Source organism: Balaenoptera ricei, chromosome 3 (genome assembly GCF_028023285.1).
Source record: "Balaenoptera ricei isolate mBalRic1 chromosome 3, mBalRic1.hap2, whole genome shotgun sequence".
Taxonomy (NCBI): Eukaryota; Metazoa; Chordata; class Mammalia; order Artiodactyla; family Balaenopteridae; genus Balaenoptera; species Balaenoptera ricei.
In genome coordinates, this window is record NC_082641.1 from 90,819,760 (window position 1) to 90,845,872 (window position 26,113).

General features: G+C 37.3%; 1 pseudogene; it reads right to left on the reverse strand.

The window, feature by feature from the left end:
- Nucleotides 1-1,345: 1,345 nt before the first annotated feature.
- Nucleotides 1,346-17,766, reverse strand: LOC132363366 (ferritin heavy chain-like; annotated as a pseudogene).
- Between the last annotated feature and the right edge of the window lie 8,347 nt (nt 17,767-26,113).

The following is a 26,113-nucleotide window of genomic DNA, read 5'->3' on the forward strand; positions in this document are numbered from 1 at the left end:
TACACCATGATCAAGTGGGATTTATCCCAGGGATGCAAGGATTCTTCAATATACGCAAATCAATCAATGTGATACATCATATTAACAAACTGAAGAATAAAAACCATGTGATCATCTCAATAGATGCAGAAAAAGCTTTTGACAAAATTCAGCACCCACTTATGATAAAAACTCTCCAGAAAGTGGGCATAGAGGGAACTTACCTCAACATAATAAAGGCCATATATGACAAACCCACAGTAAACATCATTCTCCATGGTGAAAAACTGAAAGCATTTCCCCTAAGATCAGGAACAAGACAAGGATGTCCACTCTCACCACTGTGATTCAACATAGTTTTGGAAGTCCTAGCCATGGCAATCAGAGAAGAAAAAGAAATAAAAGGAATACAAATTGGAAAAAAAGAAGTAAAACTGTCACTATTTGCTGATGACATGATACTATACATAGAGAATCCTAAAAATGCCACCAGAAAACTACTAGAGCTAATCAATGAATTTGGTAACGTTGCAGGATACAAAATTAATGCACAGAAATCTCTTGCATTCCTATACACTAATGATGAAAAATCTGAAAGAGAAATTAAGGAAACACTCCCATTTACCACTGCAACAAAAAGAATAAAATACCTAGGAATAAACCTACCTAGGGAGACAAAAGACCTGTATGCAGAAAACTATAAGACACTGATGAAAGAAATTAAAGATGATACCAACAGATGGAGAGATATACCATGTTCTTGGATTGGAAGAATCAATATTGTGAAAATGACTATAGTACCCAAAGCAATCTACAGATTCAGTGCAATCCCTATCAAATTACCAATGGCATTTTTTACAGAACTAGAACAAAAAATCTTAAAATTTGTATGGAGACACAAAAGACCCCGAAGAGCCAAAGCAGTCTTGAGGGAAAAAAACAGAGCTGGAGGAATCAGACTCCCTGACTTCAGACTATACTATAAAGCTACAGTAATCAAGACAATATGGTACTGGCACAAAAACAGAAACATAGATCAATGGAACAAGATAGAAACCCAGAGATAAACCCACACACCTATGGTCAACTAATCTATGACAAAGGAGGCAAGGATATACAATGGAGAAAAGACAGTCTCTTCAATAAGTGGTGCTGGGAAAACTGGACAGCTACATGTAAAAGAATGAAATTAGAACACTCCCTAACACCATACACAAGAATAAACTCAAAATGGATTAGAGATCTCAATGTAAGACTGGACACTATAGAACTCTTAGAGGAAAACATAGGAAGAACACTCTTTGACATAAATCACAGCAAGATCTTTTTTTTGGGGGGTGGGTACCAAATTACTTTATTCGAAGGAATGATACTAAGGAAAGGACCTGTAGATGTTTTGGTACAACTTACAGAAAAGGTAAAGGTAACCCAAACATGAATGCACTGCCTTGGTGACCAGGGAAGTCACTCCTGTGGCTACAGGAAGCCAGCCTAAGGCTTAGCTTTCATTATCACTATTTCCCAGGGTGTGCTTGTCAAAGAGATAATGTGCCATGCCAGATTCGGGGGCCCCCATCGTGTGCAAGTTGGTTACGTGGTCACCCAATTCTTTAATGGATTTCACCTGCTCATTCAGGTAATGAGTCTCAATGAAGTCACACAAATGGGGGTCATTTTTCTCAGTGGCCAATTTGTGCAGTTTCAGTAGTGACTGATTCACACTTTTTCCCAAGTGTAGCGCACATTCCATTGCATTCAGCCCATTCTCCCAGTCATCACGGTCTGGTTTCTTGATATCCTGAAGGAAGATTCGGCCACCCTGTTGGTTCTACAGCTTCATCAGTTTCTCAGCATGTTCCCTCTCCTCATGAGATTGGTGAAGAAAGTATTTGGCAAAGTTCTTCAATGCCACATCATCGCAGTCAAAATAGTACGACATGGACAGGTAGAAGTAGGAGGCGTAGAGCTCCAGGTTGATCTGGCGATTGATGGCGGCCTCCGAGTCCTGGTGGTAGTTCTGGCGCACCTGCGATGGGGACGCGGTCATTATGGCAGGCAGCTGAGGTGAGGTGGTGGCGGTGGCTGCGCGGCGCTGTAACAGCGGCGGGGACCTTGGGGCGGTCGGAGGGCGCTGTGAGGTGGTGGCGAGGGCTGGCTCTGAGCGGCCGACCGGAGCGGGGGACGAGCGCCAGGTTCCGTCCAAGCACTGTTGAAGTAGGAAACCACGGTGACTCTCCGCGAGGACTGTTGCAAGATCTTTTTTGATCCACTTCCTAGAGTAATGGAAATAAAAACAAAAATAAACAAATGGGACCTAATGAAACTTCAAAGCTTTTGCACAGCAAAGGAAACCATAAACAAGACGAAAAGACAACCCTCAGAATGGGAGAAAAGATTTGCAAACGAATCAACGGACAAAGGATTAATCTCCAAAATATATAAACAGCTCATGCAACTCAATATTAAAAAAACAAACATCCAATCCAAAAATGGGCAGAAGACCTAAATAGACATTTCTCCAAAGAAGACATACAGATGACCAAGAAGCCCATGAAAAGCTGCTCAACATCACTAATTATTAGAGAAATGCAAATCAAAACTACCATGAGGTATCACCTCACACCTGTTAGAATGGGCATCATCAGAAAATCTACAAACAACAAATGCTGGAGAGGGTGTGGAAAAAAGGAACCCTCTTGCACTGTTGGTGGGAATGTAAATTGATACAGCCTTATGGAGAACAGTATGGAGGTTCCTTAAAAAACTAAAAATAGAACTACCATATGACCCAGCAATCCCAGTACTGGGCATATACCCAAAGAAAACCATAATTCAAAAAGACACTTGTACCCCAATATTCATTGCAGCACTATTTACAATAACCGGGTCATGGAAGCAACCTAAATGCCCATCGACAGCCGAATGGATAAAGAAGATGTGGTACATATATACAATGGAATATTACTCAGCCATAAAAATGAATGAAATTGGGTCATTCCTTGAGACGTGGATGGATCTAGAGACTGTCATACAGAGTGAAGTATGTCAGAAGGAGAAAAACAAATATCGTATATTAGTGCATATATGTGGAACCTAGAAAAATGGTACAGATGAAGTAGTTTGCAGGGCAGAAATTGAGACACAGATGTAGAGAACAAACGTATGGACACCAAGGGGGGAAAGCCGCAGTGGGGTGGGGATGGTGGTGTGCTGAATTGGGCGATTGGGATTAACATGTATACACTGATGTGTATAAAACTGATGACTAATAATAACCTGCTGTATAAAAAAATAAAATAAAATTCAAAAGAAAAAAAGAAGTAAGTTAATTGTGTTTACATTTACATAATCCATTTGTATTGATGAGCTGTCTCAGTTTTACAGTTGATGCTGCCTTTGAAGGTCTTTGGCTTTTACATTTATGTGTTAATTGTATATCTCACATTTCCTAGCAGAGGTTGGGACCCTCTCTATGATTTCAAATAATACATGGTTTTTAGAAAGATACAATGCCATTGTAAGCTAATAAAATGTTTATAATGACATTGCAGATAGAATAAAAAAAAAACCTGAGTTTAGGTGATACTGAGATGGCAGGCGATATCTAAGTCTAAAAGAGTCCAAACAAAAAATAGATTGCTTAGTCAAATAAATTTGCCCTACTTAAATACCATCAAGAAATCAGCCATGGAGGAGGGGCTGATAAGAAGAGAAAAATCACATATTCTTGTGTTACTTAGATCCCAGAGCACTGCCAAAATTGAATCCAAAAGTGAAACAAAAAACCTTAAACTGAAAGTTAACCTTCTCCTGGCTCAAATATGGGCAAGATAAAAAAGGCAGTAGTGACACAGAGAAATTGAGGAAGGACTAATTAATATAACTAAAGCTGTGCTATAGCACAAGTCCAGTTTGGCTCTACACAATGCCAGTGCCCTCACCTTAACTGCCAAACAGGGCAATGGCTTGCATTCTCAGGAACAATTTTATATTGTTATTTTATACACAATATTCAGAATATAATAAAACATTGTGGTTATGTGATGAAGCAGTAAAGTATGTCTCGTTACCAAGAGAAAAAAATCAATATAAACAGAATTAGAAATTTCCCAGATACTAGAATTAGCAGCTTAACTATGAAAAATATGTTAAGAAACTTATGGAAAAGATGAATAAAATATTAAAGAGATGAACTATTTGGGGAAAGAAGTGGGAATTTGAAAACAAAAAACTCAAATTTCTACAATTGAAATGTATAATATTTGAAAACAAAATTTCATTGTATGGGCATTAAAATAAGTTGGATAGTATAAAAGAAAGACTCAGTAATTTTAAAGGTATATCAATGGAAAATTTCCAAATGAAGGACACAGTGGGAAAAAAGGTAGGAAAAAAATAGAGCATATGCAACTTCTGGGTATTATCAGGCTGTCTAATACGTGTGTATTTGGAGTTCTAAAAGGGGAAAAATGAAAGTATGAGGAAGAAAACATGTTTTATGGCCAAAATGTTTAAAAATTTAACAAAAAATATCAATTCACAGATTGCAAAGCTTAACAAATGCCAAGTAACAGGCCCTGAGTAGAATAAAGAAAGCCATATCTAGGCATATCAGAGTCAATTTGCTGAAAGCCCAAAAGAAAGAGACAATCTTAAAGCAGAGGGGAGAAAAACACATTAAGTTCAAAGGAATAACTAAGAATGATAGCTGACTTCTCATCAGAAACACTGCAGGCTGAAAGATGGTGGGATGACTCATTCATACAAATATTGGTGAAGATATGGAGCAAATAGAACCCTCATACATTGATGGGGTGGGTGTAAAATGATACACCAACTATGGAAAACCTTCGAGTTTTTTTCGTTTAGTTCAACTTCTATTTATCTATGACCTAGACATTATACTACTAGTTATCTACCTGGAGAAATGAAAATATTTGTCCACAAAACATCTTGTATGACAATGTCTAGTGCCAAAACTGGAAGCAGTGATCAATAGGGGAATGTATAAATAAACTCTGATATAATCACATAACATACAGAGCAGAAACAGAGAAACTGAGACATCTAAGTAACTCCCACTTAGGCCAGCTGAGCCCCAAATGACCTTCAGCTACATGCACATGATAAATGAGTTGTTTTAAACCACTGAGTTTTGGGCTGATGTTATGCAACATTATTGTAGCAATAGCTAACCAATAAACTCAATAGCAAAATGTTACACTAGCTTCATCTACTTGTGCCTATCTTCCTGTTAAGATCCATAATTCACTTCGTTGTTACTTTGCAAACATTAAAGTTGTAGGTATTCTTCCAATAATGAACATTTGTTTCACTAACATCTAAGTTATGCCCTGCTGTTCTGTTTCTATGTCTTCCTGCACACAAGCTAACTTGTTTCAGTGCCAAATCCTAGTGTAATCTTTTTGAAGACATTTTAACTAGCAATGCGATGCAACTTGTACAGAGCCAACAACGCACACAAGAGAAGAGGGGTTGGTGGTGAACAGCTACGATCAAGTTTGTGCCTGCGCAGGCACTGACAACCATGTCACAACTGTTTCTTGGCTGATGGCCATTGTAAAGTATCATCAATTATAGGAAACAGTCCAATTTCAAGATGTTAAAATGTAAAATAAACGTGCTTTTAGAATAAGTGGAAAATGGTACATCTCCAGTCACCACATTCACAGCCTGAGTTACTGTTGCTGGAGTTTGGTTTCTCTTTCTGGAAGAGGTTCATTCTCTTCAAAATGCCTGATTTTAAGAAAGGTATTAGAGATAACCTTATGTGTCACTTCCATTCCTCTATCTGTTGAATATCTTTTAGCCCCTACTGTATACTTTCTCTTTCAGGTTTGGGATGGCCTCTAACTTTGGACGATTTTGCTCTCTAGTTTTTTTTTTTGTTTTTGTTTTTGTTTTTTTTTTGCGGTGTCTGACCTAGAACTAGTAGGTTTTTTTCATGACTTTTTTGTTCCAGTTAAGGCTATGCATTCCCCTATTTTATTTATTTATTTATTTATGACTGTGTTCAGTCTTCGTTTCTGTGTGAGGGCTTTCTCTAGTTGTGGCAAGTGGGGACCACTCTTCATCGCGGTGTGCGGGCCTCTCACCATCGCGGCCTCTCTTGTTGCGGAGCACAGGCTCCAGACGCGCAGGCTCAGTAATTGTGGCTCACGGGCCCAGTTGCTCCGCGGCATGTGGGATCTTCCCAGACCAGGGCTCGAACCCGTGTCCCCTGCATTGGCAGGCAGATTCTCAACCACTGCGCCACCAGGGGAGCCCTGCTCTCTAGTTTTAATTGAGGGATTTGGAATCAGTTTCTGGTGCACATTGCCACTCACCGATGCAGGCAAGAAGAGCTCTTACTCTAGGCTCCAGGAGCAAACACTGCTCTGGTCTTCTGGCCAAGGTCTTCTCTATGGAGCAAGGAGTTGATTGCACTAAAGCAATGTGTCCACCTAAAGCCCAGGCCCCTTCCCCAATTATACCATGCTTCAGGTACTGAGAGGGTGGCCCATGTAGCTGATGTCTGTAACTCTTGGCCTGAGGAGTGTGCAAGGGGTGTCTGTTTACAAAGGTGTATGTAGATGGAGCTTGATGATGTGGCTGACAAAATGCATGTGCATTAGGCCTCTTGCAGTACAGGTCAGAGACATATGGTGGGAAAGAAGAGGGTGGGCGAGAGGCAAGGGACACAGCCTACTTTCTCTGCCCCACCAGGTTCTAGCATGGAACTGCATGCTAATTCTAAATTCAAGCCTGGCCTTCCAGTTCATTGTAAATGTGTAGGTTTCAAACCAAAGATATAACACAAATAGAATTAAAAATTAAAATTAAAAAAACTTTTAAGTGTTAGCTTGATTGGTATCATTGAAATATTTATGCAGGTGGCACACAGGCCTCTAGTTACGGGCTTCACCCAAATCCCACAAATATTAGGTGCAGGTACACAGATTAGGAACGCTCGAGGACCCCATAAATAGTGGAATCAAAAATTTACTCACACTAAACTCAATGTACAAAAAATTAGCTTTTAATTTTTTTTTTTTATACCTGATTGTCTGTTTTCCCCTAACCCATATTCACTTAGGTGGCAAAAGATGGAAGCTTTAGAATTGCCATGTGAAGGGAGGTGACTTAGTGTCTTTAAGCAGTGTTGACAAATATAGGTTTGATCACTCTCCTCCCATTCCCTTTTCAGTAATAATAATACTTGTAATAATTATAATAATAATAACTGACATTTTTGAGGACCATCTGTCAAGGGTTGCATGAGGATTTTCATGTGTACAAACTCATTAAATCCTCGAACAAAGTGAGGTGGGTATTATTATTATTATTACATCTTAAGGAGTGAAACTAATGTACAGAGAAGTTAATTAACTTGTTCAGATTTACACAGCTAGAAGGTAGAGAAACCAGAAATAAAAAACAAGGTAGAGCGGCTTCAGAATGCGTAGTCTTTCTTTATCGTGGTGCTGTTCTGTGTCTCTCAGGTGAAATCTGTAGGTGCTGTTTCTTGGGACATCATTTTAGCATCCTTTATGAAACCCTCTCAGCCTACAGGAAGTTTTCCCACCCCTAGCCAGCCCCACACAAGAAAGAGAAATGAGATGTACACTCTCAATTCATCCATCCAGCTCTTTCCTTGCAGACGCTGCAATACCATGCCTGTGCCATGCTGGATAAAAAGGATGAGGCATTTTCCTAAAGGCCTGTATCCTTCCTGTCTACCCCAGGGAAGCTTGCCCTGATGCTCCTAGCTCTTTCCGTACCCTTCCTGGATGTTTATGTCAGGTCACATCCCCAGAGAAGAAACAAGAACACATGTATTGGACCTCTCTTCATATCAATGCTTCTCTTTCTCTTTTCCAACTTTTCCAGGGTTCAGTGGTATAATGTCTACTTTCTTCTTTTTTCTATCAGTAAGAGACATCCTCTTTCTTTCTCGTTCTTGATATGATATTCACCATCTCGTCTCTTTAAATATATATATAGTGGTAGAATACATATAGCATAAAATTTACCATCTCAATCATTTTTAAGTGTACAGCTCAGGAGTGTTAAGTATATTCACACTGATGTTCAACAAATCTCAGGAATTTTTTCATCTTACAAAACTAAAACTCTGTATACATTAAACAGCAACTCCCTGTTTCTTCCTCCCCTCAGGCACTGGCAAAACACTATTGTACTTTCTGTTTCTATGAATCCAATTACTTTTTTATCTCATATAAGTGGAATCATACAGTATTTGTCTTTTGTGCCTGGCTTATTCACTTAGCATAATGTCCTCAAGGTTTGTCCATGTTGTAGCATATAACAGAATTCCCTTCCTTTTTAATGCTGAATACTATTCCATTAAATGTATAAACCATAGTTTGTTTATTCATTCATCCATCAATGGACACTTGGGTTTCTTCCAGCTTTTGACAATTGTGAATAATGCTGGTATAAAAAAGAGTGTTCCCTCTTCTCTTTGAGTACCATAATATTTAAATGATGTTAAAGGAACATGATATGTGGGGGGAGAATAAAATCCACAATCTATTTAGCTGAATACTTTCAAAATATTATTCTTGTTACATCTTGTGTCCTATCTCCTTAGTGCTTTGATCTCAGAACTCTTAAGAGCTTTGATCTCAGAGACACAGAAATAAGTTGTCAAAAAGACCCACTCAGTTTTCAAGGATATTAGTGCATACATGAGAAAGAATGGTATCTGTCAATTCTTCCCACAGAGGAATATCATTTTAACATTAAAAACGCAAGTCAATAGAAGAACCAATTACATTTGATGCTGGAGACATTGTTTTAAACTTCTTCTTACAGCAGGAAATAATTGGGAATTCAACCCTGAACAATCCCATCTCTTGAAAATATTGTTAGAGGAAAACTGCTGCCAAATCCAATCAAACCTATTTTCCTTGCCATTGATATGGCAGCTACAAAGTGAATGGAAACCACGGAAACACCTACATGTATGCACTGTGAGAGCTCCACTGGGCCCCTATTTCAATTTCCACATCTCTGCTTGGGTTGAAGCAATCATGGCCATTGACATGTCGAATATGTGCTTTTCTTATTGAGAAGGAAAAAAAAAAAAAATCAAGGCTGCTGTATCAGCTTCACAGTAAAAATAAAGTGGCCAAACTCTTTCTTTTGAACAGAGCAGCAATAACAAGAAGCATATCCTTCTGTAGCATAAAGCTATGTATATTTTTAATTATAATTCACCCTTTTCCAATAAAAGTTTAACACAGCTGAGAAAATTTTAAGAAGTTTTTGTTTTTTATTTTACTTTTAACAAGTTAGTTTCATACTTTCCACAAATTTCTGAATGTTTCCAATGGAAAGATACTTAGATCCATCCTTATTTTATATTATAAAGTATCTAAGGTATTAAGCTGAGATCCTTTCAGCTCCTAAACCACAGTTTTATAATTTGTTAAGTTCTAATCAAAGCATATTAAACTTCTGGTAAGCTGAAGATCAGCTTCAAAAGAAGGAAACCATTACATTTTTTAACATAAGTTTCAAAGCATTACAGATTAGGCTAAGTGTGTGTGTTTGTTTCATCATCCCCTACAGTAGTTTCCCATCACTCTCAGTAAACTAAGTCCAAATCTGGAACCACGGCTCTCATAATTCTACCTGATCTGGCCCAAATTTACCTAATTTTATTTTCCTCCATATCCCTCTGGGATCTACTCTCCTACAGCCCCACAGATGCTTCCTTTTGTTTGAACAGACTAAACTGACTTCTCTCACACCAGGATAGGCTGTTATTTTATAGTAATGAATTAACTCCAAAAATCTCAAATTCTTAAAACCTGAAGGCTTTGTCTTCTTGGTTCCATCATTTTTATTAAGAGAGCCAAGGGTGAGAAAGGACTCAGTAGTTTTTTTTCTTTGTTTTGTTTTTATTTGGTTTATTTGTTTTAGATTAAGGGATTTCTTAAGATTAGACATTATATTTCTTTATATCCACCTTTTGATTTGGTCTTTCCTTAGGTACCAATAAAACAGCTGTTTATAATGAGAGTTCTCAAAATTTACCAGATTAGAAGTTTTTCTAATTTTACAGGATCCATCATCTGGCCATTGATGACTGACATCTTTATTTTAATTCTTGTTTTATATTGGAGTGTAGTTGATTAACAATGTTGTGTTAGTTTCAGGTGTACAGCAGAGTGATTCAGTTATACATATACATGTATCCTATTTCAAATTCTTTTCCCATTTAGGTTATTACAGAGTATTGAGCAGAGTTCCCTGTGCTGTACAGTAGGTCCTTGTTATCTATTTTTTTAATTTTTATTGGAGTATAGTTGATTTACAATGTTGTGTTACTTTGGTTATCTATTTTAAATATAGTAGTGTGTACATGTCAGTCCCAAACTCCCAATTTATCCCTCACCCCACCTTTCCCTTTTGGTGACCATAAGTTCGTTTTCCAAGTGTGTGAGTCTTTCTGTTTTGTGAATAAGTGAATTTGTATCATTTTTTTTTTAGATTCCGCATATAAGCAATATCATATGATATTTGTCTTTCACTGTCTGACTTACTTCACTTAGTATGATAGTCTCCAGATGCATTCATGTTGCTGCAAATAGCATTATTTCATCTTTTAATGGCTGAGTAATGTTCCATTGTATATATGTACCACATCTTCTTTATCCATTCATCTATCAATGGACATTTAGGTTGCTCCCATGTCTTGGCTATTGTAAACAGTGCTGCAATGAGCATTGGGGTTCATGTATTCTTTTGAACCACGATTTTCTCTGAATATACGCCCAGGAATGGGATTGCTGGATCATATGGTAGCTCTATTTTTAGTTTCTTAGGAACCTCCATACTGTTCTCCATAGTGGCTGTAACCAATTTACATTCCCACCAACAGTGTAGGAGGGTTCCCTCTTCTCCACACCCTCTCCAGCATTTGTTGTTTCTAGATTTTTTTGATGATGGCCATTCTGACTGGTGTGTGGTGATACCTCATTGGAGTTTTGATTTGCATTTCTCTAATAATTAGCAATGTTGAGCATCTTTTCATGTGCCTCTGAGCCATCTGTATGTCTTCTTTGGAGAAATGTCTAGTTAGGTCTGGTGCCCATTTTTTGATTGGATTGTTTGTTTTTTTGATATTGAGCCACATGTGATGTTTGTAAATTTGGGAGATTGATCCCTTGTTGGTAGCATCATTTGCAAATATTTTCTCCCATTCTGTTGGTTGTCTTTTCATTTTGTCTATGGTTTCCTTTGCTGTACGAAAGCTTTTGAGTTTAATTAGGTCCCATTTATTTATTTTTGTTTTTATTTCCATTACTCTAGGAGACCGAGTGAAAAAAAATATTGCTGCAATTGATATCATAGAGTGTTTTGCCTATATTTTCCTCTAAGAGTTTCATAGTATCCAGTCTTTTTTTTTTACATGCAGCTGTTCAGTTTTCCCAGCACCCTTTATTGAAGAGACTGTCTTTTCTCCATTATATAGTCTTGCCTCCTTTGTCATAGATAAATTGACCATAGGGGCAAGGGTATATTTCTGGGCTTTCTACCCTCTTCCATTGATCTATATTTCTGTTTTTGTGTCAGTACCATATTGTTTCGATGACTGTAGCTTTGTAGTATAGTTGGAAGTCAGGGAGTCTGATTCCTCCAGCTCCGTTTTTCTTTCTCAAGATTGCTTTGGTTATTTGAGGTCATTTGTGTCTCTATACAAATTTTAAGATATTTGGTTCTAGTTCTGTGAAAAAAGCCATGGTAATTTGATAGGGATTATATTGAATCTCTAGATTGCCTTGGGTGGTATAGTCATTTTGACAATATTGATTCTTCCAGTCCAAGAACTTGGTATATCGTTCCATCTGTTTCTGTTAACTTCATTTTCTTTCATCAGTATCTTATAGTTTTCTGAGTACAGGGTTTTTGCCTCCTTAGGTAGGTTTATTGCTAGGTATTTTATTCTTTTTGATATGGTGGTGAATGGGATTGTTTCTTTAATTTCTCTTTCTGATTTTTTGTTGTTAGTGTATAGAAATGCAACAGATTTCTGTGTATTTATTTGTAGCCTGCAACTTTACTGAATTCATTGATGAGCTCTAGGAGTTTTCCAGTAGCATCTTTAGGATTTTCTATGTATACTATCATGTCATCTACAAATCTTTTCCAATTTAGATTCCTTTTATTTCTTTTTCTTATCTGATTGCCATGGCTAAAACTTCCAAAACTATGTTAAATAAAAGTGGCGAGAGTGGACATCCTTGTCTTATTCCTGATCTTAGAGGAAATGCTCTCAGCTTTTCACCATTGAGTATGATGTTAGCTATACGTTTGTCATATATAGCCTTTATTATGTTGAGGTAGGTTCCCTCTATGCCCACTTTGTGGAGAGTTTTTATCATAAATGGGTGCTGAATTTTGTCAAAAGGCTTTTTCTGCATCTATTGAGATGATCATATGGTTTTTATTCTTCAATTCGTTAATATGATGTATCACATTGATTGATTTGCATATATTGAAGAATCCTTGCATCCCTGTGATAAATCCCACTTGATCATGGTGTATGATCCTTTTAATGTGTTGTTGGATTCTGTTTGCTAGTATTTTGTTGAGGATTTTTGCATCTATGTTCATCAGTGATATTGGCCTGTAATTTTCTTTTTTTGTGGTATCTTTTTCTGGTTTTGGCATCAGGTTGATAGTGGCCTCATAGAATGAGTTTGAGAGTGTTCCTTCCTCTGCAATTTTTTGGAATAGTTTGAGAAGGATAGGTGATAACTCTTCCCTAAATGTTTGATAGAATTTGCCTGTGAAGCCATCTGGTATTGGACTTTGGTTTGTTGGGAGTTTTTAAATCACAGTTTCAACTTCAGTGTTTGTGATTGGTCTGTTCATATTTTTTATTTCCTCCTGGTTCAGTCTTGGAAGTGTACGTTTCTAAGAATTTGTCCATTTCTTCTAGGATATCCATTTTATTGGCATATAGTTGCTTATAGTAGTCTCTCATGATCCTTTGTATTTCTGTGGTTTCAGTTGTAACTTCTCCTTTTTCCTTTCTAATTTTATAGATGTGAGCCCTCTCCCTCTTTTTCTTGATGAGTCTTGCTAAAGGTTTATCAATTTTATTTATCTTTTCAAAGAACCAACTTTTAGTTTCATAGATTTTTTCTATTGTTTTCTTTTTCTCTATGTCATTTATTTCTGCTCTGATTTTTATGATTTTGTTTCTTCTACTAACTTTGGGGTTTGTTTGTTCTTCTTTCTCTAGTTGCTTTAGGTATAAGGTTAGCTTGTTTGAGATTTTTCTTGTTTCCTGAGGTAGGATTGTATTGTTATAAACTTCCCTCTTAGAAATGCTTTTGCTGCATCCCATAGATTTTGGATCGTCTTGCTTTTGTTTTCATTTGTCCCTAGGTATTTTTTTATTTCCTCTGATTTCTTCAGTGATCCATTGGCTGTTCAGTGGCATATTGTTTAGCCTCCACGTGTTTGTGTTTTATTTACAGTTTTTTTCTTGTAGTTGATTTCTAATCTCATATCATTGTGCTTGGAAAAGATGCTTGATATGATTTCAGTGTTCTTAAGTTTACTGAGGCTCTCTTTGCAGCCCAGCATGTGATCTATCCTGGAGAATGTTCCATGTGCACTTGAGAAAAAAAGTGTATTCTGCTGCTTTCAGACAAAATGACCTGTAACTAACAGTTAAGTCCATCTTGTCTAATGTGTCATTTAAGGCCTGTATTTCCTTATTGATTTTCTGTCTGGATGATCTGTCCATTGATGAAAGTGGGGTGTTAAAGTCCCCCACTATTATTGTGGTACTGCCTTCTCTTTTTATGGCTGTTAGTATTTGCCTTATATGTTGAGGTGCTCCTATGTTGGGTGCATATATATTTACAAATGTTTTATCTTCTTCTTGGATTGATCCCTTGATCATTATGTAGTGTCCTTCTTTGTCTCTTCTAACAGTCTTTATTTTAAAGTCTATTTTCCCTGATATGAGTATTGCTACTCCAGCTTTCTTTTGATTTCCATTTGCATGGAATACCTTTTTTCATTTCCTCACTTTCAGTCTATATGTGTCCCTAGAGCTGAAGGGGGTCTCTTGTAGGCAGCACATATATGGGTCTTGTGTTTGTATCCATTCAGCCAGTCTGTGTGCTTTGGTTGGAGCATTTAATCTGTTACATTTAATTTAATTATTGATATATATGTTCTTATTGCCATTTTGTTAATTGTTTGGGATTTGTTTTTGTAGGCCTTTTTTCTTCCCTTCCTCTTTTATTCTTTTCCCATGTGAGTTGATGACTAACTTCAGTGTTATGTTTGGATTCCCTTTTCTTTTTATGTGTGTATCTATTGTAGCTTTTCAGTTTGTGTTTACCATGAGGTTTTGACATAGCAGTCTATATACAAACAAGATTGTTTTAAGTCGCTGGTCTTTTAATTTCAAGTGCATTTCCAATATCCTGCATTTGTGCTCTCCTCTTCTCACAATTGCTGGTTTTGATATCATATTTGTGTTTGGATGATTTCCTACCTTTATGTTTGCCTTTACTGCTGAGCTTTTCCATTCATAAGTTTCTTGTTTCTAGTTGTGGCCTTTTCTTTTTTTCCTAGAGAAATTCCTTTAGCATTTGTTGCACAGCTGGTCTGGTGGTGCTGAATTTTCTTAGCTTTTGCTTGTTTGTAAGGTTTTGATTTCTCCATTGAATCTCAGTGAGAGCCTTGCTGGGTAGGGTATTCTTGGTTGTAGGTTCTTCTCTTTCATCACCTTAAATATTTGGTGCCACTCCCTTATGGCCTGCAGAGTTTCTGATGAGAAATCAGCAGATAACTTTATGGGAGTTCCCTTGTAGGTTATTTGTTGCTTTTCCCATCTTGCTTTTAATATTTTTTCTTTATCTTTAGTTTTTGTCAGCTTGATTACTATGTGTCTCAGCATGTTCCTCCTTGGATTATCCTGCCTGGGACTCTCTGTCCTTCCTGGAGTTGGGTGACTGTTTCCTTTCCCATATTAGGGAAGTTTTCAGCTATTATCTCTTCAAGTATTTTCTCAGATGCTTACTCTTTCTCTTTTCCTTCTGGAATCCCTATAATGCAAATGTTGGTGCACTGAATGTTGTCCCAGAGGTCTCTTAGACTGTCCTCATTTCTTTTCATTCTTTTTTCTTTATTCCATTCCGCAGCAGTGATTTCCACCATTCTGTCTTCCAGCTTACTTATCCATTCTTCTGCCTCAGTTATTCTGCTATTGATTCCTTCTAGTGTATTTTTCATTTCAATTATTGTATTGTCCATTTCTGCTTGTTTCTTCTTTAGTTATTCGAGGTCTTTGTTAAACATTTCTTGTATCTTCTGATCTGTGCCTCCATTCTTTTTCCGAGATCTTGGATCATCTTAAGTATCAATACTCTGAATTCTTTTTTCAGTAGATTGCCTATCTCCACTTCACTTAGTTGTTCTTCTGGGGTTTTATTTTATTCCTTCGTCTGGGACATATTCCCCTGCTGTTTCATTTTGTCTAACTTTCTGTGTTGCAGTTTTCCATTCCCCAGGCTGCAGAGTTGTAGTTCTCCTTGCTTCTGCTGTCTGCCCTCTGGTAGATGAGCAGCTTGTGCAGGCTTCCTGGTGGGAGGGACTGGCACATGCCCACTGGTGGGTGGAGCTGGGTCTTGTCCCTCTGCTGGGCAGTGCCATGTCAGGGGCTGTGTTTATCAGGCAGCTGTTCAGGAAGACTTTTAGCATCCTGTTTGCTGATGCATGGGGCTGTGTTCTCACTCTGTTTTGCCTGTGGGATCCCCGCACTGGAGCCTACAGGCTGTTGGGTGGGACCAGGTCTTGGTGAGAAAATGGCGGCCTCCAAGAGGGCTCACACCAATGAGTACTCACCAGAATTGCCACTGCCAGTGTCCTTGTCATTGCAGTGAGCCTCAGCAACTCCCCACCTCCACAGGATACTCGCCAATACTAGGTGGTAAGTCTGGTCCAGTCTCTTATGAGGTCACCCTTTTTTTCCCCTGGGTCCTGAAGTGCATGAGACATTGTGTGCACCCTCCAAGAGTGGAGTTTCTGTTTCACCCAGTCCTCTGGAATTCCTATGATTAAACACCACTGGGCTTCTAAGCCAGATTCTCTGAAGGCTCCTCCTCCCATTGCCAGACCCCCAGGCTGGGGAGCCTGATGTGGGGCTCAGAACTTTCAATCCTGTGGGAGAACTTCTGTGATATAATTGTTTTCCAGTTTGTGGGTTGCCCACCTGGCATGTATGAGATTTGATTTTATTGTGATTGCACCCCACCTACCATCTTGTTGTAGCTTCTTCTTTGTCTTTGGATGTAGGGTATCTTTTTTGGTAGGTGCCAACATTTTTATGTCAGTGGTTGTTCAGCAGTTAATTGTGGTTTTGGTGTTTCCATAAGAAGGAGAGTACTCAATATCTTGAACATTGTTAACTATTGTTCTGAAGGGGGATAAAAGAAGCACTGTAAATTTTCAAGCGAATTACTACATGCTTCAGCCCAGAAAATGACACACATCATTTTCTTTCACAATCCGTTGGCCAGAATTTGCCATATGACCCACCACAACACAATTGTGCCACAAAAGTACAGTGATGCTATGTGCCTGGAAGGGGGAAGAAGCAGAAATATTTAGCAAAAAGAATGAATGACTACCCCAGGAATTTTGCATTTGCTATTAACACTGCCTGGAATGCTCTTCCTCCCAGAAATTCAGATACCTCACTCTCTCTTCAATTTTGCTGAAATCCCTTGAAGGATCATCCCCCTAATGTCCCTTCCTAAAACAGTCCTTCCCTCCTCACTGTCTCCTTTGTTTTTATCCCTCACTTATCCCTATCTAAAACTATATCATATTTTGATACTGGTTTTATGCACACAGACACACATATTATTTTTAATATGTAGAATGCTATATTTTCTGTCATGTTCATTGATTCTTTTATATAACCCCAGTGCCTAAAAGAGTATCTGGAACTCAGAAGGAAGTCAATAAATGTTAGTTGAATGAATGAATAAATGAAGGCATATATCAGATTGGTAATTAGCTGTTTAGACTGTCTATCTCTCCATCTATATCTATGTGTTGAAATGTCTGTTTCATATCAGTGTTGCAAGGATGTAAATTTAGTTTTATACAACATTTTAATTTAAAGAGAAAAGTTAGTTTCTGAAGTTTTATAAATTGGATCTTCTTCAATAGGCCTCCTCTACTGGTTATCTTGGGGCAGGGCAAAGATGAAGCTCAGTCTAACTTAGTTTAAAAATTATCCAAATCTAGGAAATCAAGAGAGCATTTAAATATTAACTGGTTTCTTTTGGATAACTGCTTTGCATTATAGCTCCCCCCCACCCCTGATTCTCTTTTCCAAGATGGTGTTTGAATATGTGGAGGAGAGAGGTATGACCTATGTAAGGCCGTAGAGGGAAGACTGGGTCCTTAAATCTTCCCAATGTCCTCTGGATCCTCTGTGGCTTCCACTGTAGAATGGATGAACTGGTGTGCTTTCTGTACTAATGTTCCCTGATGTTGATTTAATCCTCTCTAGCAATTTGGGCTTAGTGTGCTAACTCCAGATACCTGGCTTCCCATCTCCACCCCATGATTGCATGTGTCATTGGAAATGGCTGCATACAACACCTCTCCCTTCAACTTACTGACTTACCAGTTCCCCAGCAGTGCAGGAGTTAATGCTTCTAACCTGATGTGTGCAGGCTCTTTATCTATCTGGATGTCTATAACCACCTCCATCCCTTGATATAGGGGTGAGTATATCAAGCACCCTTAAATCTATCCCTTCTAACTCTCTTACTCTCCACACAATCTCTGCTTGGAATAGGGTTGGACCTTCTCTTCCTCAAGACCATCCTTTCCTCTCCTCCAGGGCCATAAGTCTCATGACCTAGTGATCATGTTGGAGCATGTATACTTTAGAAGGAATTCTACTATATGGGTCCTGTAGCCATTGCTTTTTATTAGGATTCTTTTGATTGGAAAGCCACATGAAAATTTACAGCTAGAGATGAATAGGATTCAATATATCTGTATAACATCAAAAATATGCCATTACTTATAATCCCTATAAAAATTCATTTTCTAAAGGCTTCAGTATGCTCACAAGAATAATTTATATGTAAGGAAAAAATATAACAGACTAGGTTAATGAACCTGAAGTCAGGTAACTTGTGAATTGCATTGTTTTCTAATAGATGACCAAGATGATTCTTCTTTCTTACAGCATTTTCCCCACCCCTGCCCTGACTCCAGTATTATAAATACTGGCTTTTATGTCAGTTACAATGGGGCTAAACTACATTTTATTTTGTATATATTATGTATGACATACAAGCCTTTTGAATTTATAATAACTATGTAAAGCAGTGAGCAGATGGTAAGCTCCATGAGAACAGGGTCACCATTACAACCACAGCACAATAAAATGGACAAGCTTCTCTAAAACTGAGAGTTTAATTTTAATTTTTATTTTACCCTAACCCTAACCCTATATATTTTTATATAAATATCTTAAGCACTCTTTAATATCATTCATTCATCCATTCATTCAATTATTTCAGAAACACATGTTGAGAGCTTGCTATGGACTAGATACTCTTTTAAGTTCTGAGCAATACATAGTTGAGTAATACAAAATTTTTGCTCTTAAGAGTTTAGTCTCGTTCTGTTCATCATCCTTGTGACTGTTAACCATTTTCAATCCTAACTAAACATGCTAATATAATTGCATATTCACTGTCATACAGTGCTCAGGAAGGCATGCCTGGGAGTCAGATAAGGCAGGTTCAAAAAGCCTACTTACTAGCTGTTCAATTTTAAGCAAGTACGTTGGCCTCTTTAAGCCTTAGATCCTCATTTATAAGAAGATAATAGTACATACACCCAGAGTTTCAAAAAGGTAATAATTAAATGAGAAGCATTAACACAGTATTTAGCCCAGAGTAGGACATAAGGGCTCAATACACATTGGCTTTTATCATCATCATCACTGTCACCATCACCATCACCAAGTCGACATTTCTGCTTACTCTTTTCTTCTTTAAAATTGTTGCCATGTTATTCATTTATCCAGAGTAAGCTTAAGGAGACAAGTGAAGCAGGAAATACCTGTTTCAATTCCCAAAGGGTGTTTTGCCATCCCTGGAGGAACAGACAAGTCTGCATCTACAACCTTGGCATTAATACTCCATTTCACCTTTCAGTGGCAAGTTTTGTTTGTTCATTTTGTTGTTTAAACAATAAAAATTTATTTTTCACAGTTCTGAAGGCTGATAAATCCAAGATCAAAGTGCCAGCAGATTGGGTGTCTGGGGAGAGCCCTCTTCCTGGTTTGCAGACAGCCGTCTTCAAGTTACGGCTTCACATGGTGGTGAGGGGGTGGTGGTGGTGGCAGGAATATCTTATTTAGGGATGTAGAAATAATTTATAGCTAGAAATGTTAAAATATTGTGGAACCACCTTTTCAACATCATTGGGTAAAAAGTGAGTTCTGGAGATGCCTCTAAGGCAAAATATGCCCAGATTATAATAAAGAACTAAGTTAACAACAGAATTTTAAAATTTTCACCTAAAAAAAGTAAATTACTGAAAAATGAAAAACTTGCTAAGTTAACATCTGAATTTAGACACTAAAATGTCTGTCTTGTCTAGAAATGTATTACTAGGCAGTAGCTACACAAAGGTAGCAATTAATGTGACAGCAGTTGAGCGTTAAGACCAAATTAGGGGGAATTATTTACTCTCATTACTATAATTGGAAGTGTACAGGATGCACCCAGAAGCTACGATAAAGGGGATTACGGATAAATACACACTACTTTTTTTTTTTTTTTAGAACTTAAAATTTAATTATATATTGTGAAATACTGACAGTTTAGTGAAAAGCTGATACTAGCTTGACAATGGAATGATTTTTGTTTGTTGGTTTAAACTTTTGCAATTCAGGAAGCAATGTCAAAAACAATAACATCAGACAAAGGGCCATTTGAGAGAGGCAAAGAATAAAAATATGAATTTAAAAAGAACAGGAGAAACTTCAAATATTACAAAGGCAACAACGATTATATTCACAATTATAAAAGTAATGATTAATACCGAATGATCTTATAAAGTAGAAACTCAGCAGGTAAGAATGGGTTTTTTTTTTTAAAGATATTTATTGTAGTATAATTGCTTTACAATGGTGTGTTACTTTCTACTTTATAAGAAAGTGAATCAGCTATACATATAAATATATCCCCATATCTCTTCCCTCTTTTGTCTCCCTCCCTCCCACGCTCCCTACCCCACCCCTCTAGGTGGTCACAAAGCACCGAGCTGATCTCCCTGTGCTGTGAGGCTGCTTCCCACTAGCTATCTATTTTATATTTGGTAGTGTATATATGTCCATGACACTCTCTCAATTTGTCCCAGCTTACCCTTCCCCCTCCCCATGTTCTCAAGTCCATTATCTAGTAAGTCTGTGTCTTTATTCCTGTCCTGCCCCTAGTTTCCTCAGAACCTTTTTTTTTTTTTTTTTAGATTCCTTATATATGTGTTAGCATACAGTATTTGTTTTTCTCTTTCTGACTTACTTCACTCTGTATGACAAACTCTAGGTCCACCTCACTACAAATAACTCAATTTCGTTTCTTTTTAAGGCTGAGTAATATTCCATTGTATATATGTGCCACATCTTCTTTATCTATTCATCTGTCGATGGACACTTAGGTTGCTTCCATGTCCTGGCTATTGTAAATAGAGCTGCAATGAACATTTTGGTACATGACTCTTTTTGAATTATGGTTTTCTCAGGGTATATACCAGGTAGTGGGATTGCTGGGTCATACGGTAGTTTTATTTTTAGCTTTTTAAGGAACCTCCATAATGTTATCCATAGTGGTTGTATAAATTTACATTCCCACCAACAGTGCAAGAGGGTTCCCTTTTCTCCACACACTCTCCAGCATTTATTGTTTGTAGACTTTTTGATGATGGCCATTCTAACTAGTGTGAGGTGATACCTCATTGTAGTTTTGATTTGCATTTCTCTAATGATTAATGATGTTGAGCATTCTTTCATGTGTTTGTTGGCAATCTGTATATCTTCTTTGGAGAAATGTCTATTTAGGTCTTCTGCCCATTTTTGGATTGGGTTGTTTGTTTTTTTGATATTGAGCTGCATGAGCTACTTGTAAATTTGGCGATTAATCCTTTGTCAGTTGCTTCATTTGCAAATATTTTCTCCCATTCTGAGGGTTGTCTTTTAGTCTTTTTTATGGTTTCCTTTGCTGTGCAAAAGCTTTTCAGTTTCATTAGGTCTCATTTGTTTATTTGTGTTTTTATTTCCATTTCTCTAGGAGGTGGGTCAAAAAGGATCTTGCTGTGATTTATGTCATACAGTGTTCTGCCTGTGTTTTCCTCTAAGAGTTTGATAGTGTCTGGCCTTACATTTAGGTCTTTAATCCATTTTGAGTTTATTTTTGTGTATGGTGTTAGGGAGTGTTCTAATCTCATTCCTTTACCAGTAGCTGTCCAGTTTTCCCAGCACCACTTATTGAAGAGGCTGTCTTTTCTCCACTGTATATGCTTGCCTCCTTTATCAAAGATAAGGTGACCATATGTGCGTGGGTTTATCTGGGCTTTCTATCGTGTTCCATTGATCTATGTTTCTGTTTTTGTGCCAGTACCATACTGTCTTGATTACTGTAGCTTTGTAGTATAGTCTGAAGTCAGGGAGCCTGATTCCTCCAGCTCCATTTTTCTTTCTCAAGATTGCTTTGGCTATTTAGGGTCTTTTGTGTTTCCATACAAATTGTGAAATTTTTTGTTCTAGTTCTGTGAAAAATGCCAGTGGTAGTTTGATAGGGATTGCATTGAATCTGTAGATTTCTTTGGGTAGTATAGTCATTTTCACAATGTTGATTCTTCCAATCAAAACATGGTATATCTCTCCATCTGTTTATGTCATCTTTGATTACTTTCATCAGTGTCTTATAGTTTTCTGCATACAGGTCTTTTACCTCCTTAGGTAGGTTTATTCCTAGGTATTTTATTCTTTATGTTGCAATGGTAAATGGGAGTGTTTCCTTAATTTCTCTTTCAGATTTTTCATCATTAGTATATAGGAATGCAAGAAATTTCTGTGAATTAATTTTGTATCTTGCTACTTTACCAAATTCATTGATTAGCTCTAGTAGTTTTCTGGTAGCATCTTTAGGATTCTCAATATATAGTATCATGTCATCTGCAAACAGTGACAGCTTTATATCTTCTTTTCTGATTTGGATTCCGTTTATTTCTTTTTCTTCTCTGATTGCCGTGGCTAAAACTTCCAAAACAATGTTCAGTAATAGTGGTGAGAGTGGGCAACCTTGTCTTGTTCCTGATCTTAGTGGAAATGGTTTCAGTTTTTCACCATTGAGGACAATGTTGGCTGTGGGTTTGTCATATATGGCCTTTATTATGTTGAGGTAAGTTCCCTCTATGCCTACTTTTTGGAGGGTTTTTATCATAAATGTGTGTTGAATTTTGTCAAAAGCTTTTTCTGCATCTACTGAGATGATCATACGGTTTTTATTCTTCAATTTGTTAATATGGTGTATCACGTTGATTGATTTGCGTATGTTGAAGAATCCTTGCATTCTTGGGATAAACCCCACTTGATCATGGTGTATGATCCTTTTAATGTGCTGTTGGATTTGGTTTGCTAGTATTTTGTTGAGAATTTTTGCATCTATGTTTATCAGTGATATTGGTCTGTAGTTTTCTTTCTTTGTGACATCTTTGTCTGGTTTTGGTATCAGGGTGATGGTAGCCTCGTAGAATAAGTTCGGGAGTGTTCCTCCCTCTGCTATATTTTGGAAGGGTTTGAGAAGAATAGGTGTTAGCTCTTCTCTAAATGATAGAATTCGCCTATGAAGCCATCTGGTCCTGGACTTTTGTTTGTTGGAAGATTTTAAATCACAGTTTCAATTTCAGTGTTTGTGATTGGTCTGCTTATATTTTCTATTTCTATCTGGTTCAGTCTCAGGAGGTTGTGCTTTTCTAAGAATTTGTCCATTTTTCCAGGTTGTCCATTTTATTGTTATATAGTTGCTTGTAATAATCTCTCATGATCCTTTGTATTTCTGCAGTGTCAGTTGTTACTTCTCCATTTTTATTTCTACTTCTATTCATTTGAGTGATCTCCCTTTTTTTCTTCATGAGTCTGGCTAATGGTTTATCTATTTTGTTTATCTTCTCAAAGAACCAGCGTTTAGTTTTATTGATCTTTGCTATTGTTTGCTTAATTTCTTTTTCATTTATTTCTGATCTGATCTTTATGATTTCTTTCCTTCTGCTAATTTTGGGGGTTTTTTGTTCTTCTTTCTCTAATTGCTTTAGGTGTAAGGTTAGTTTGTTTATTTGAGATGTTTCTTGTTTCTTAAGGTAGGATTGTAATGGTATATACTTCCCTCTTAGAACTGCTTTTGCTGCATCCCATAGGTTTTGGGCAGTCGTGTTTTCATTGTCACTTATTTCTAGGTATTTTTTGATTTCCTCTTTCATATCCTCAGTGATCTCTTGGTTATTAAGTAGTGTATTGTTTAGCCTCCATGTGTTTGTACATTTTACAGATTTTTTCCTGTAATTGATATCTAGTCTCATAGCGTTGTGGTCAGAAAATATACTTGATACAATTTCAATTTTCTTAAATTTACCAAGGCTTCATTTGTGACCCAAGATATGATCTACCCTGGAGAATGTTCCATGAGCACTTGAGAAGAAAGTGTATTCTGTTGTTTTTGAATGGAATGTCCTATAAATATTACTTAAGTCCATCTTGTTTAATGTGCCATTTAAAGCTTGTGCTTCCTTATTTATTTTCATTTTAGATGATCTGTCCATTGGTGAAAGTGGGGTGTTAAAGTCCCCTACTATGATTGTGTTATTCTTGATGTCCCCTTTTATGGCTGTTACCATTTTCCTTATGTATTGAGGTGCTCCTATGTTGGGTGCATAAATATTTACAATTCTTATATCTTCCTCTTGGATTGATCCCTTGATCATTATGTAGTGTCTTTCTTTGTCTCTTGTAATAGTCTTTGTTTTAAAGTCTATTTTGCCTAATATGAGTATCGCTATTCCAGCTTTCTTTTCATTTCCATTTGCATGGAATATCTTTTTCCATCCCCTCACTTTCAGTCTGTATGTGTCCCTAGGTCTGAGGTTGGTCTCTTGTAGACAGCATATATATGGGTCTTGTTTTTGTATCCATTCAGCCAGTCTATGTCTTTTGGTTGGAGCATTTAATCCATTTACATTTAAGGTAATTATCAATATGTATGTTCCTATTACCATTTCCTTAATTGTTTTGGGTTTCTTATTGTAGGTCTTTTCCTTCTCTTGTGTTTCCTGCCTAGAGAAGTTCCTTTATCATTTGTTGTAAAGCTGGTTTGATGGTGCTGAATTCTCTTAGCTTTTGTTTGTCTCTAAAGCTTTTGATTTCTCCATCGAATCTGAATGAGATCCTTGCTTGGTAGAGTAATCTTTGTTGTAGGTTTTTCCCTTTCATCACTTTAAATATGTCCCGCCATTCCCTTCTGGCTTGCAGAGTTTCTGCTGAAAGATCAGCTGTTAACCTTATGTGGATTCCCTTGTCTGTTATTTGTTGTTATTCCCTTGCTGCTTTTAATAATTTTTCTTTGTATTTAATTTTTGATACTTTGATTAATATGTGTCTTGGCATGTTTCTCCTTGTAATTATCCTGTATGGGCTTCTCTGTGCTTCCTAGACTTGATTAACTATTTCGTTTCCCATATTAGGGAAGTTTTCAACTATAATCTCTTCAAATATTTTCTCAGTCCCTTTATTTTCCTCTTCTTCTTCTGGGACCCCTACAATTCGAATGTTAGTGCATTTAATGTTGTCCCAGAGGACTCTTAGACTGTCCTCAATTCTTTTCATTCTTTCTTCTTTATTCTGCTCTGTGGTAGTTATTTCCACTATTTTATCTTCCAGGTCACTTATCCATTCTTTTGCTTCAGTTATTCTGCTATTGATTCCTTCTAGAGAATTTTTAATTTCATTTATTGTGTTGTTCATCATTGTTTGTTTGCTCTTTAGTTCTTCTAGGTCCTTGTTAAACGTTTCTTGTATTTTCTCCATTCTATTTCCAAGATTTTGGATCATCTTTTGTATCATTACTCTGAATTCTTTTTCAGGTAGACTGCCTATTTCCTCTTCATTTGTTTGGTCTGGTGGGTTTTTAACTTGCCCCTTCATCTGCTGTGTGTTTCTCTGTCTTCCCATTTTGCTTAACATACTGTGTTTGGGGTCTCCTTTTCGCAGGCTGCAAGTTCGTAGTTCCCATTGTTTTTGGTGTCTGTCCCCAGTGGCTAAAGTTGGTTCAGTGGGTTTTGTAGGTTTCCTTGTGGAGGCGACTAGTGCCTGTGTTCTGGTGGATGACGCTGGATGTTGTCTTTCTGGTGGGCGGGTCTGCATCCGGTGGTGTGTTTTGAGGTGTCTGTGACCTTATTATGATATTAGGCAGCCTTTCTGCTAGTGGGTGGGGTTCTGTTCCTGTCTTGCTAGTTGTTTGGCATAGGGTGTCCAAAACTGTAGCTTGCTGGTCATTTAGTGGAGCCTTGTCTTGGCATTGAGATGGAGATCTCTGGGACATTTTCACCGTTTGATATTACATGGAGCTGGGAGTTCTCTGGTGGACCAATGCCTTGAACTCGGCTCTCCCACCTCACCCTCTCTTCCAGACTGCTCAGAATAAAAGGGAGAGAAGAAAGAAAGAGAGAGAGAGAGAAAAGAAAGAGTTATTAAAATAAAAAATAATTATTAAAAATTTTTAAAAAGTAATAAGAAAGAAGAGAGCAACCAAACCAAAAAATAAATCCACCAATGATAACAAGCGCTAAAAGCTATACTAAAAAAAACAAACCCCAAAAACAGACAGACAGAACCCTAGGACAAATGGTAAAAGCTAAGCTATACAGACAAAATCACACACAGAAGCATATACATACACACTCACAAAAAGAGAGAAAGGAAAAAATATATATATATCGTTGCTCCCAAAGTCCACTGCCTCAGTTTGGGATGATTTGTTGT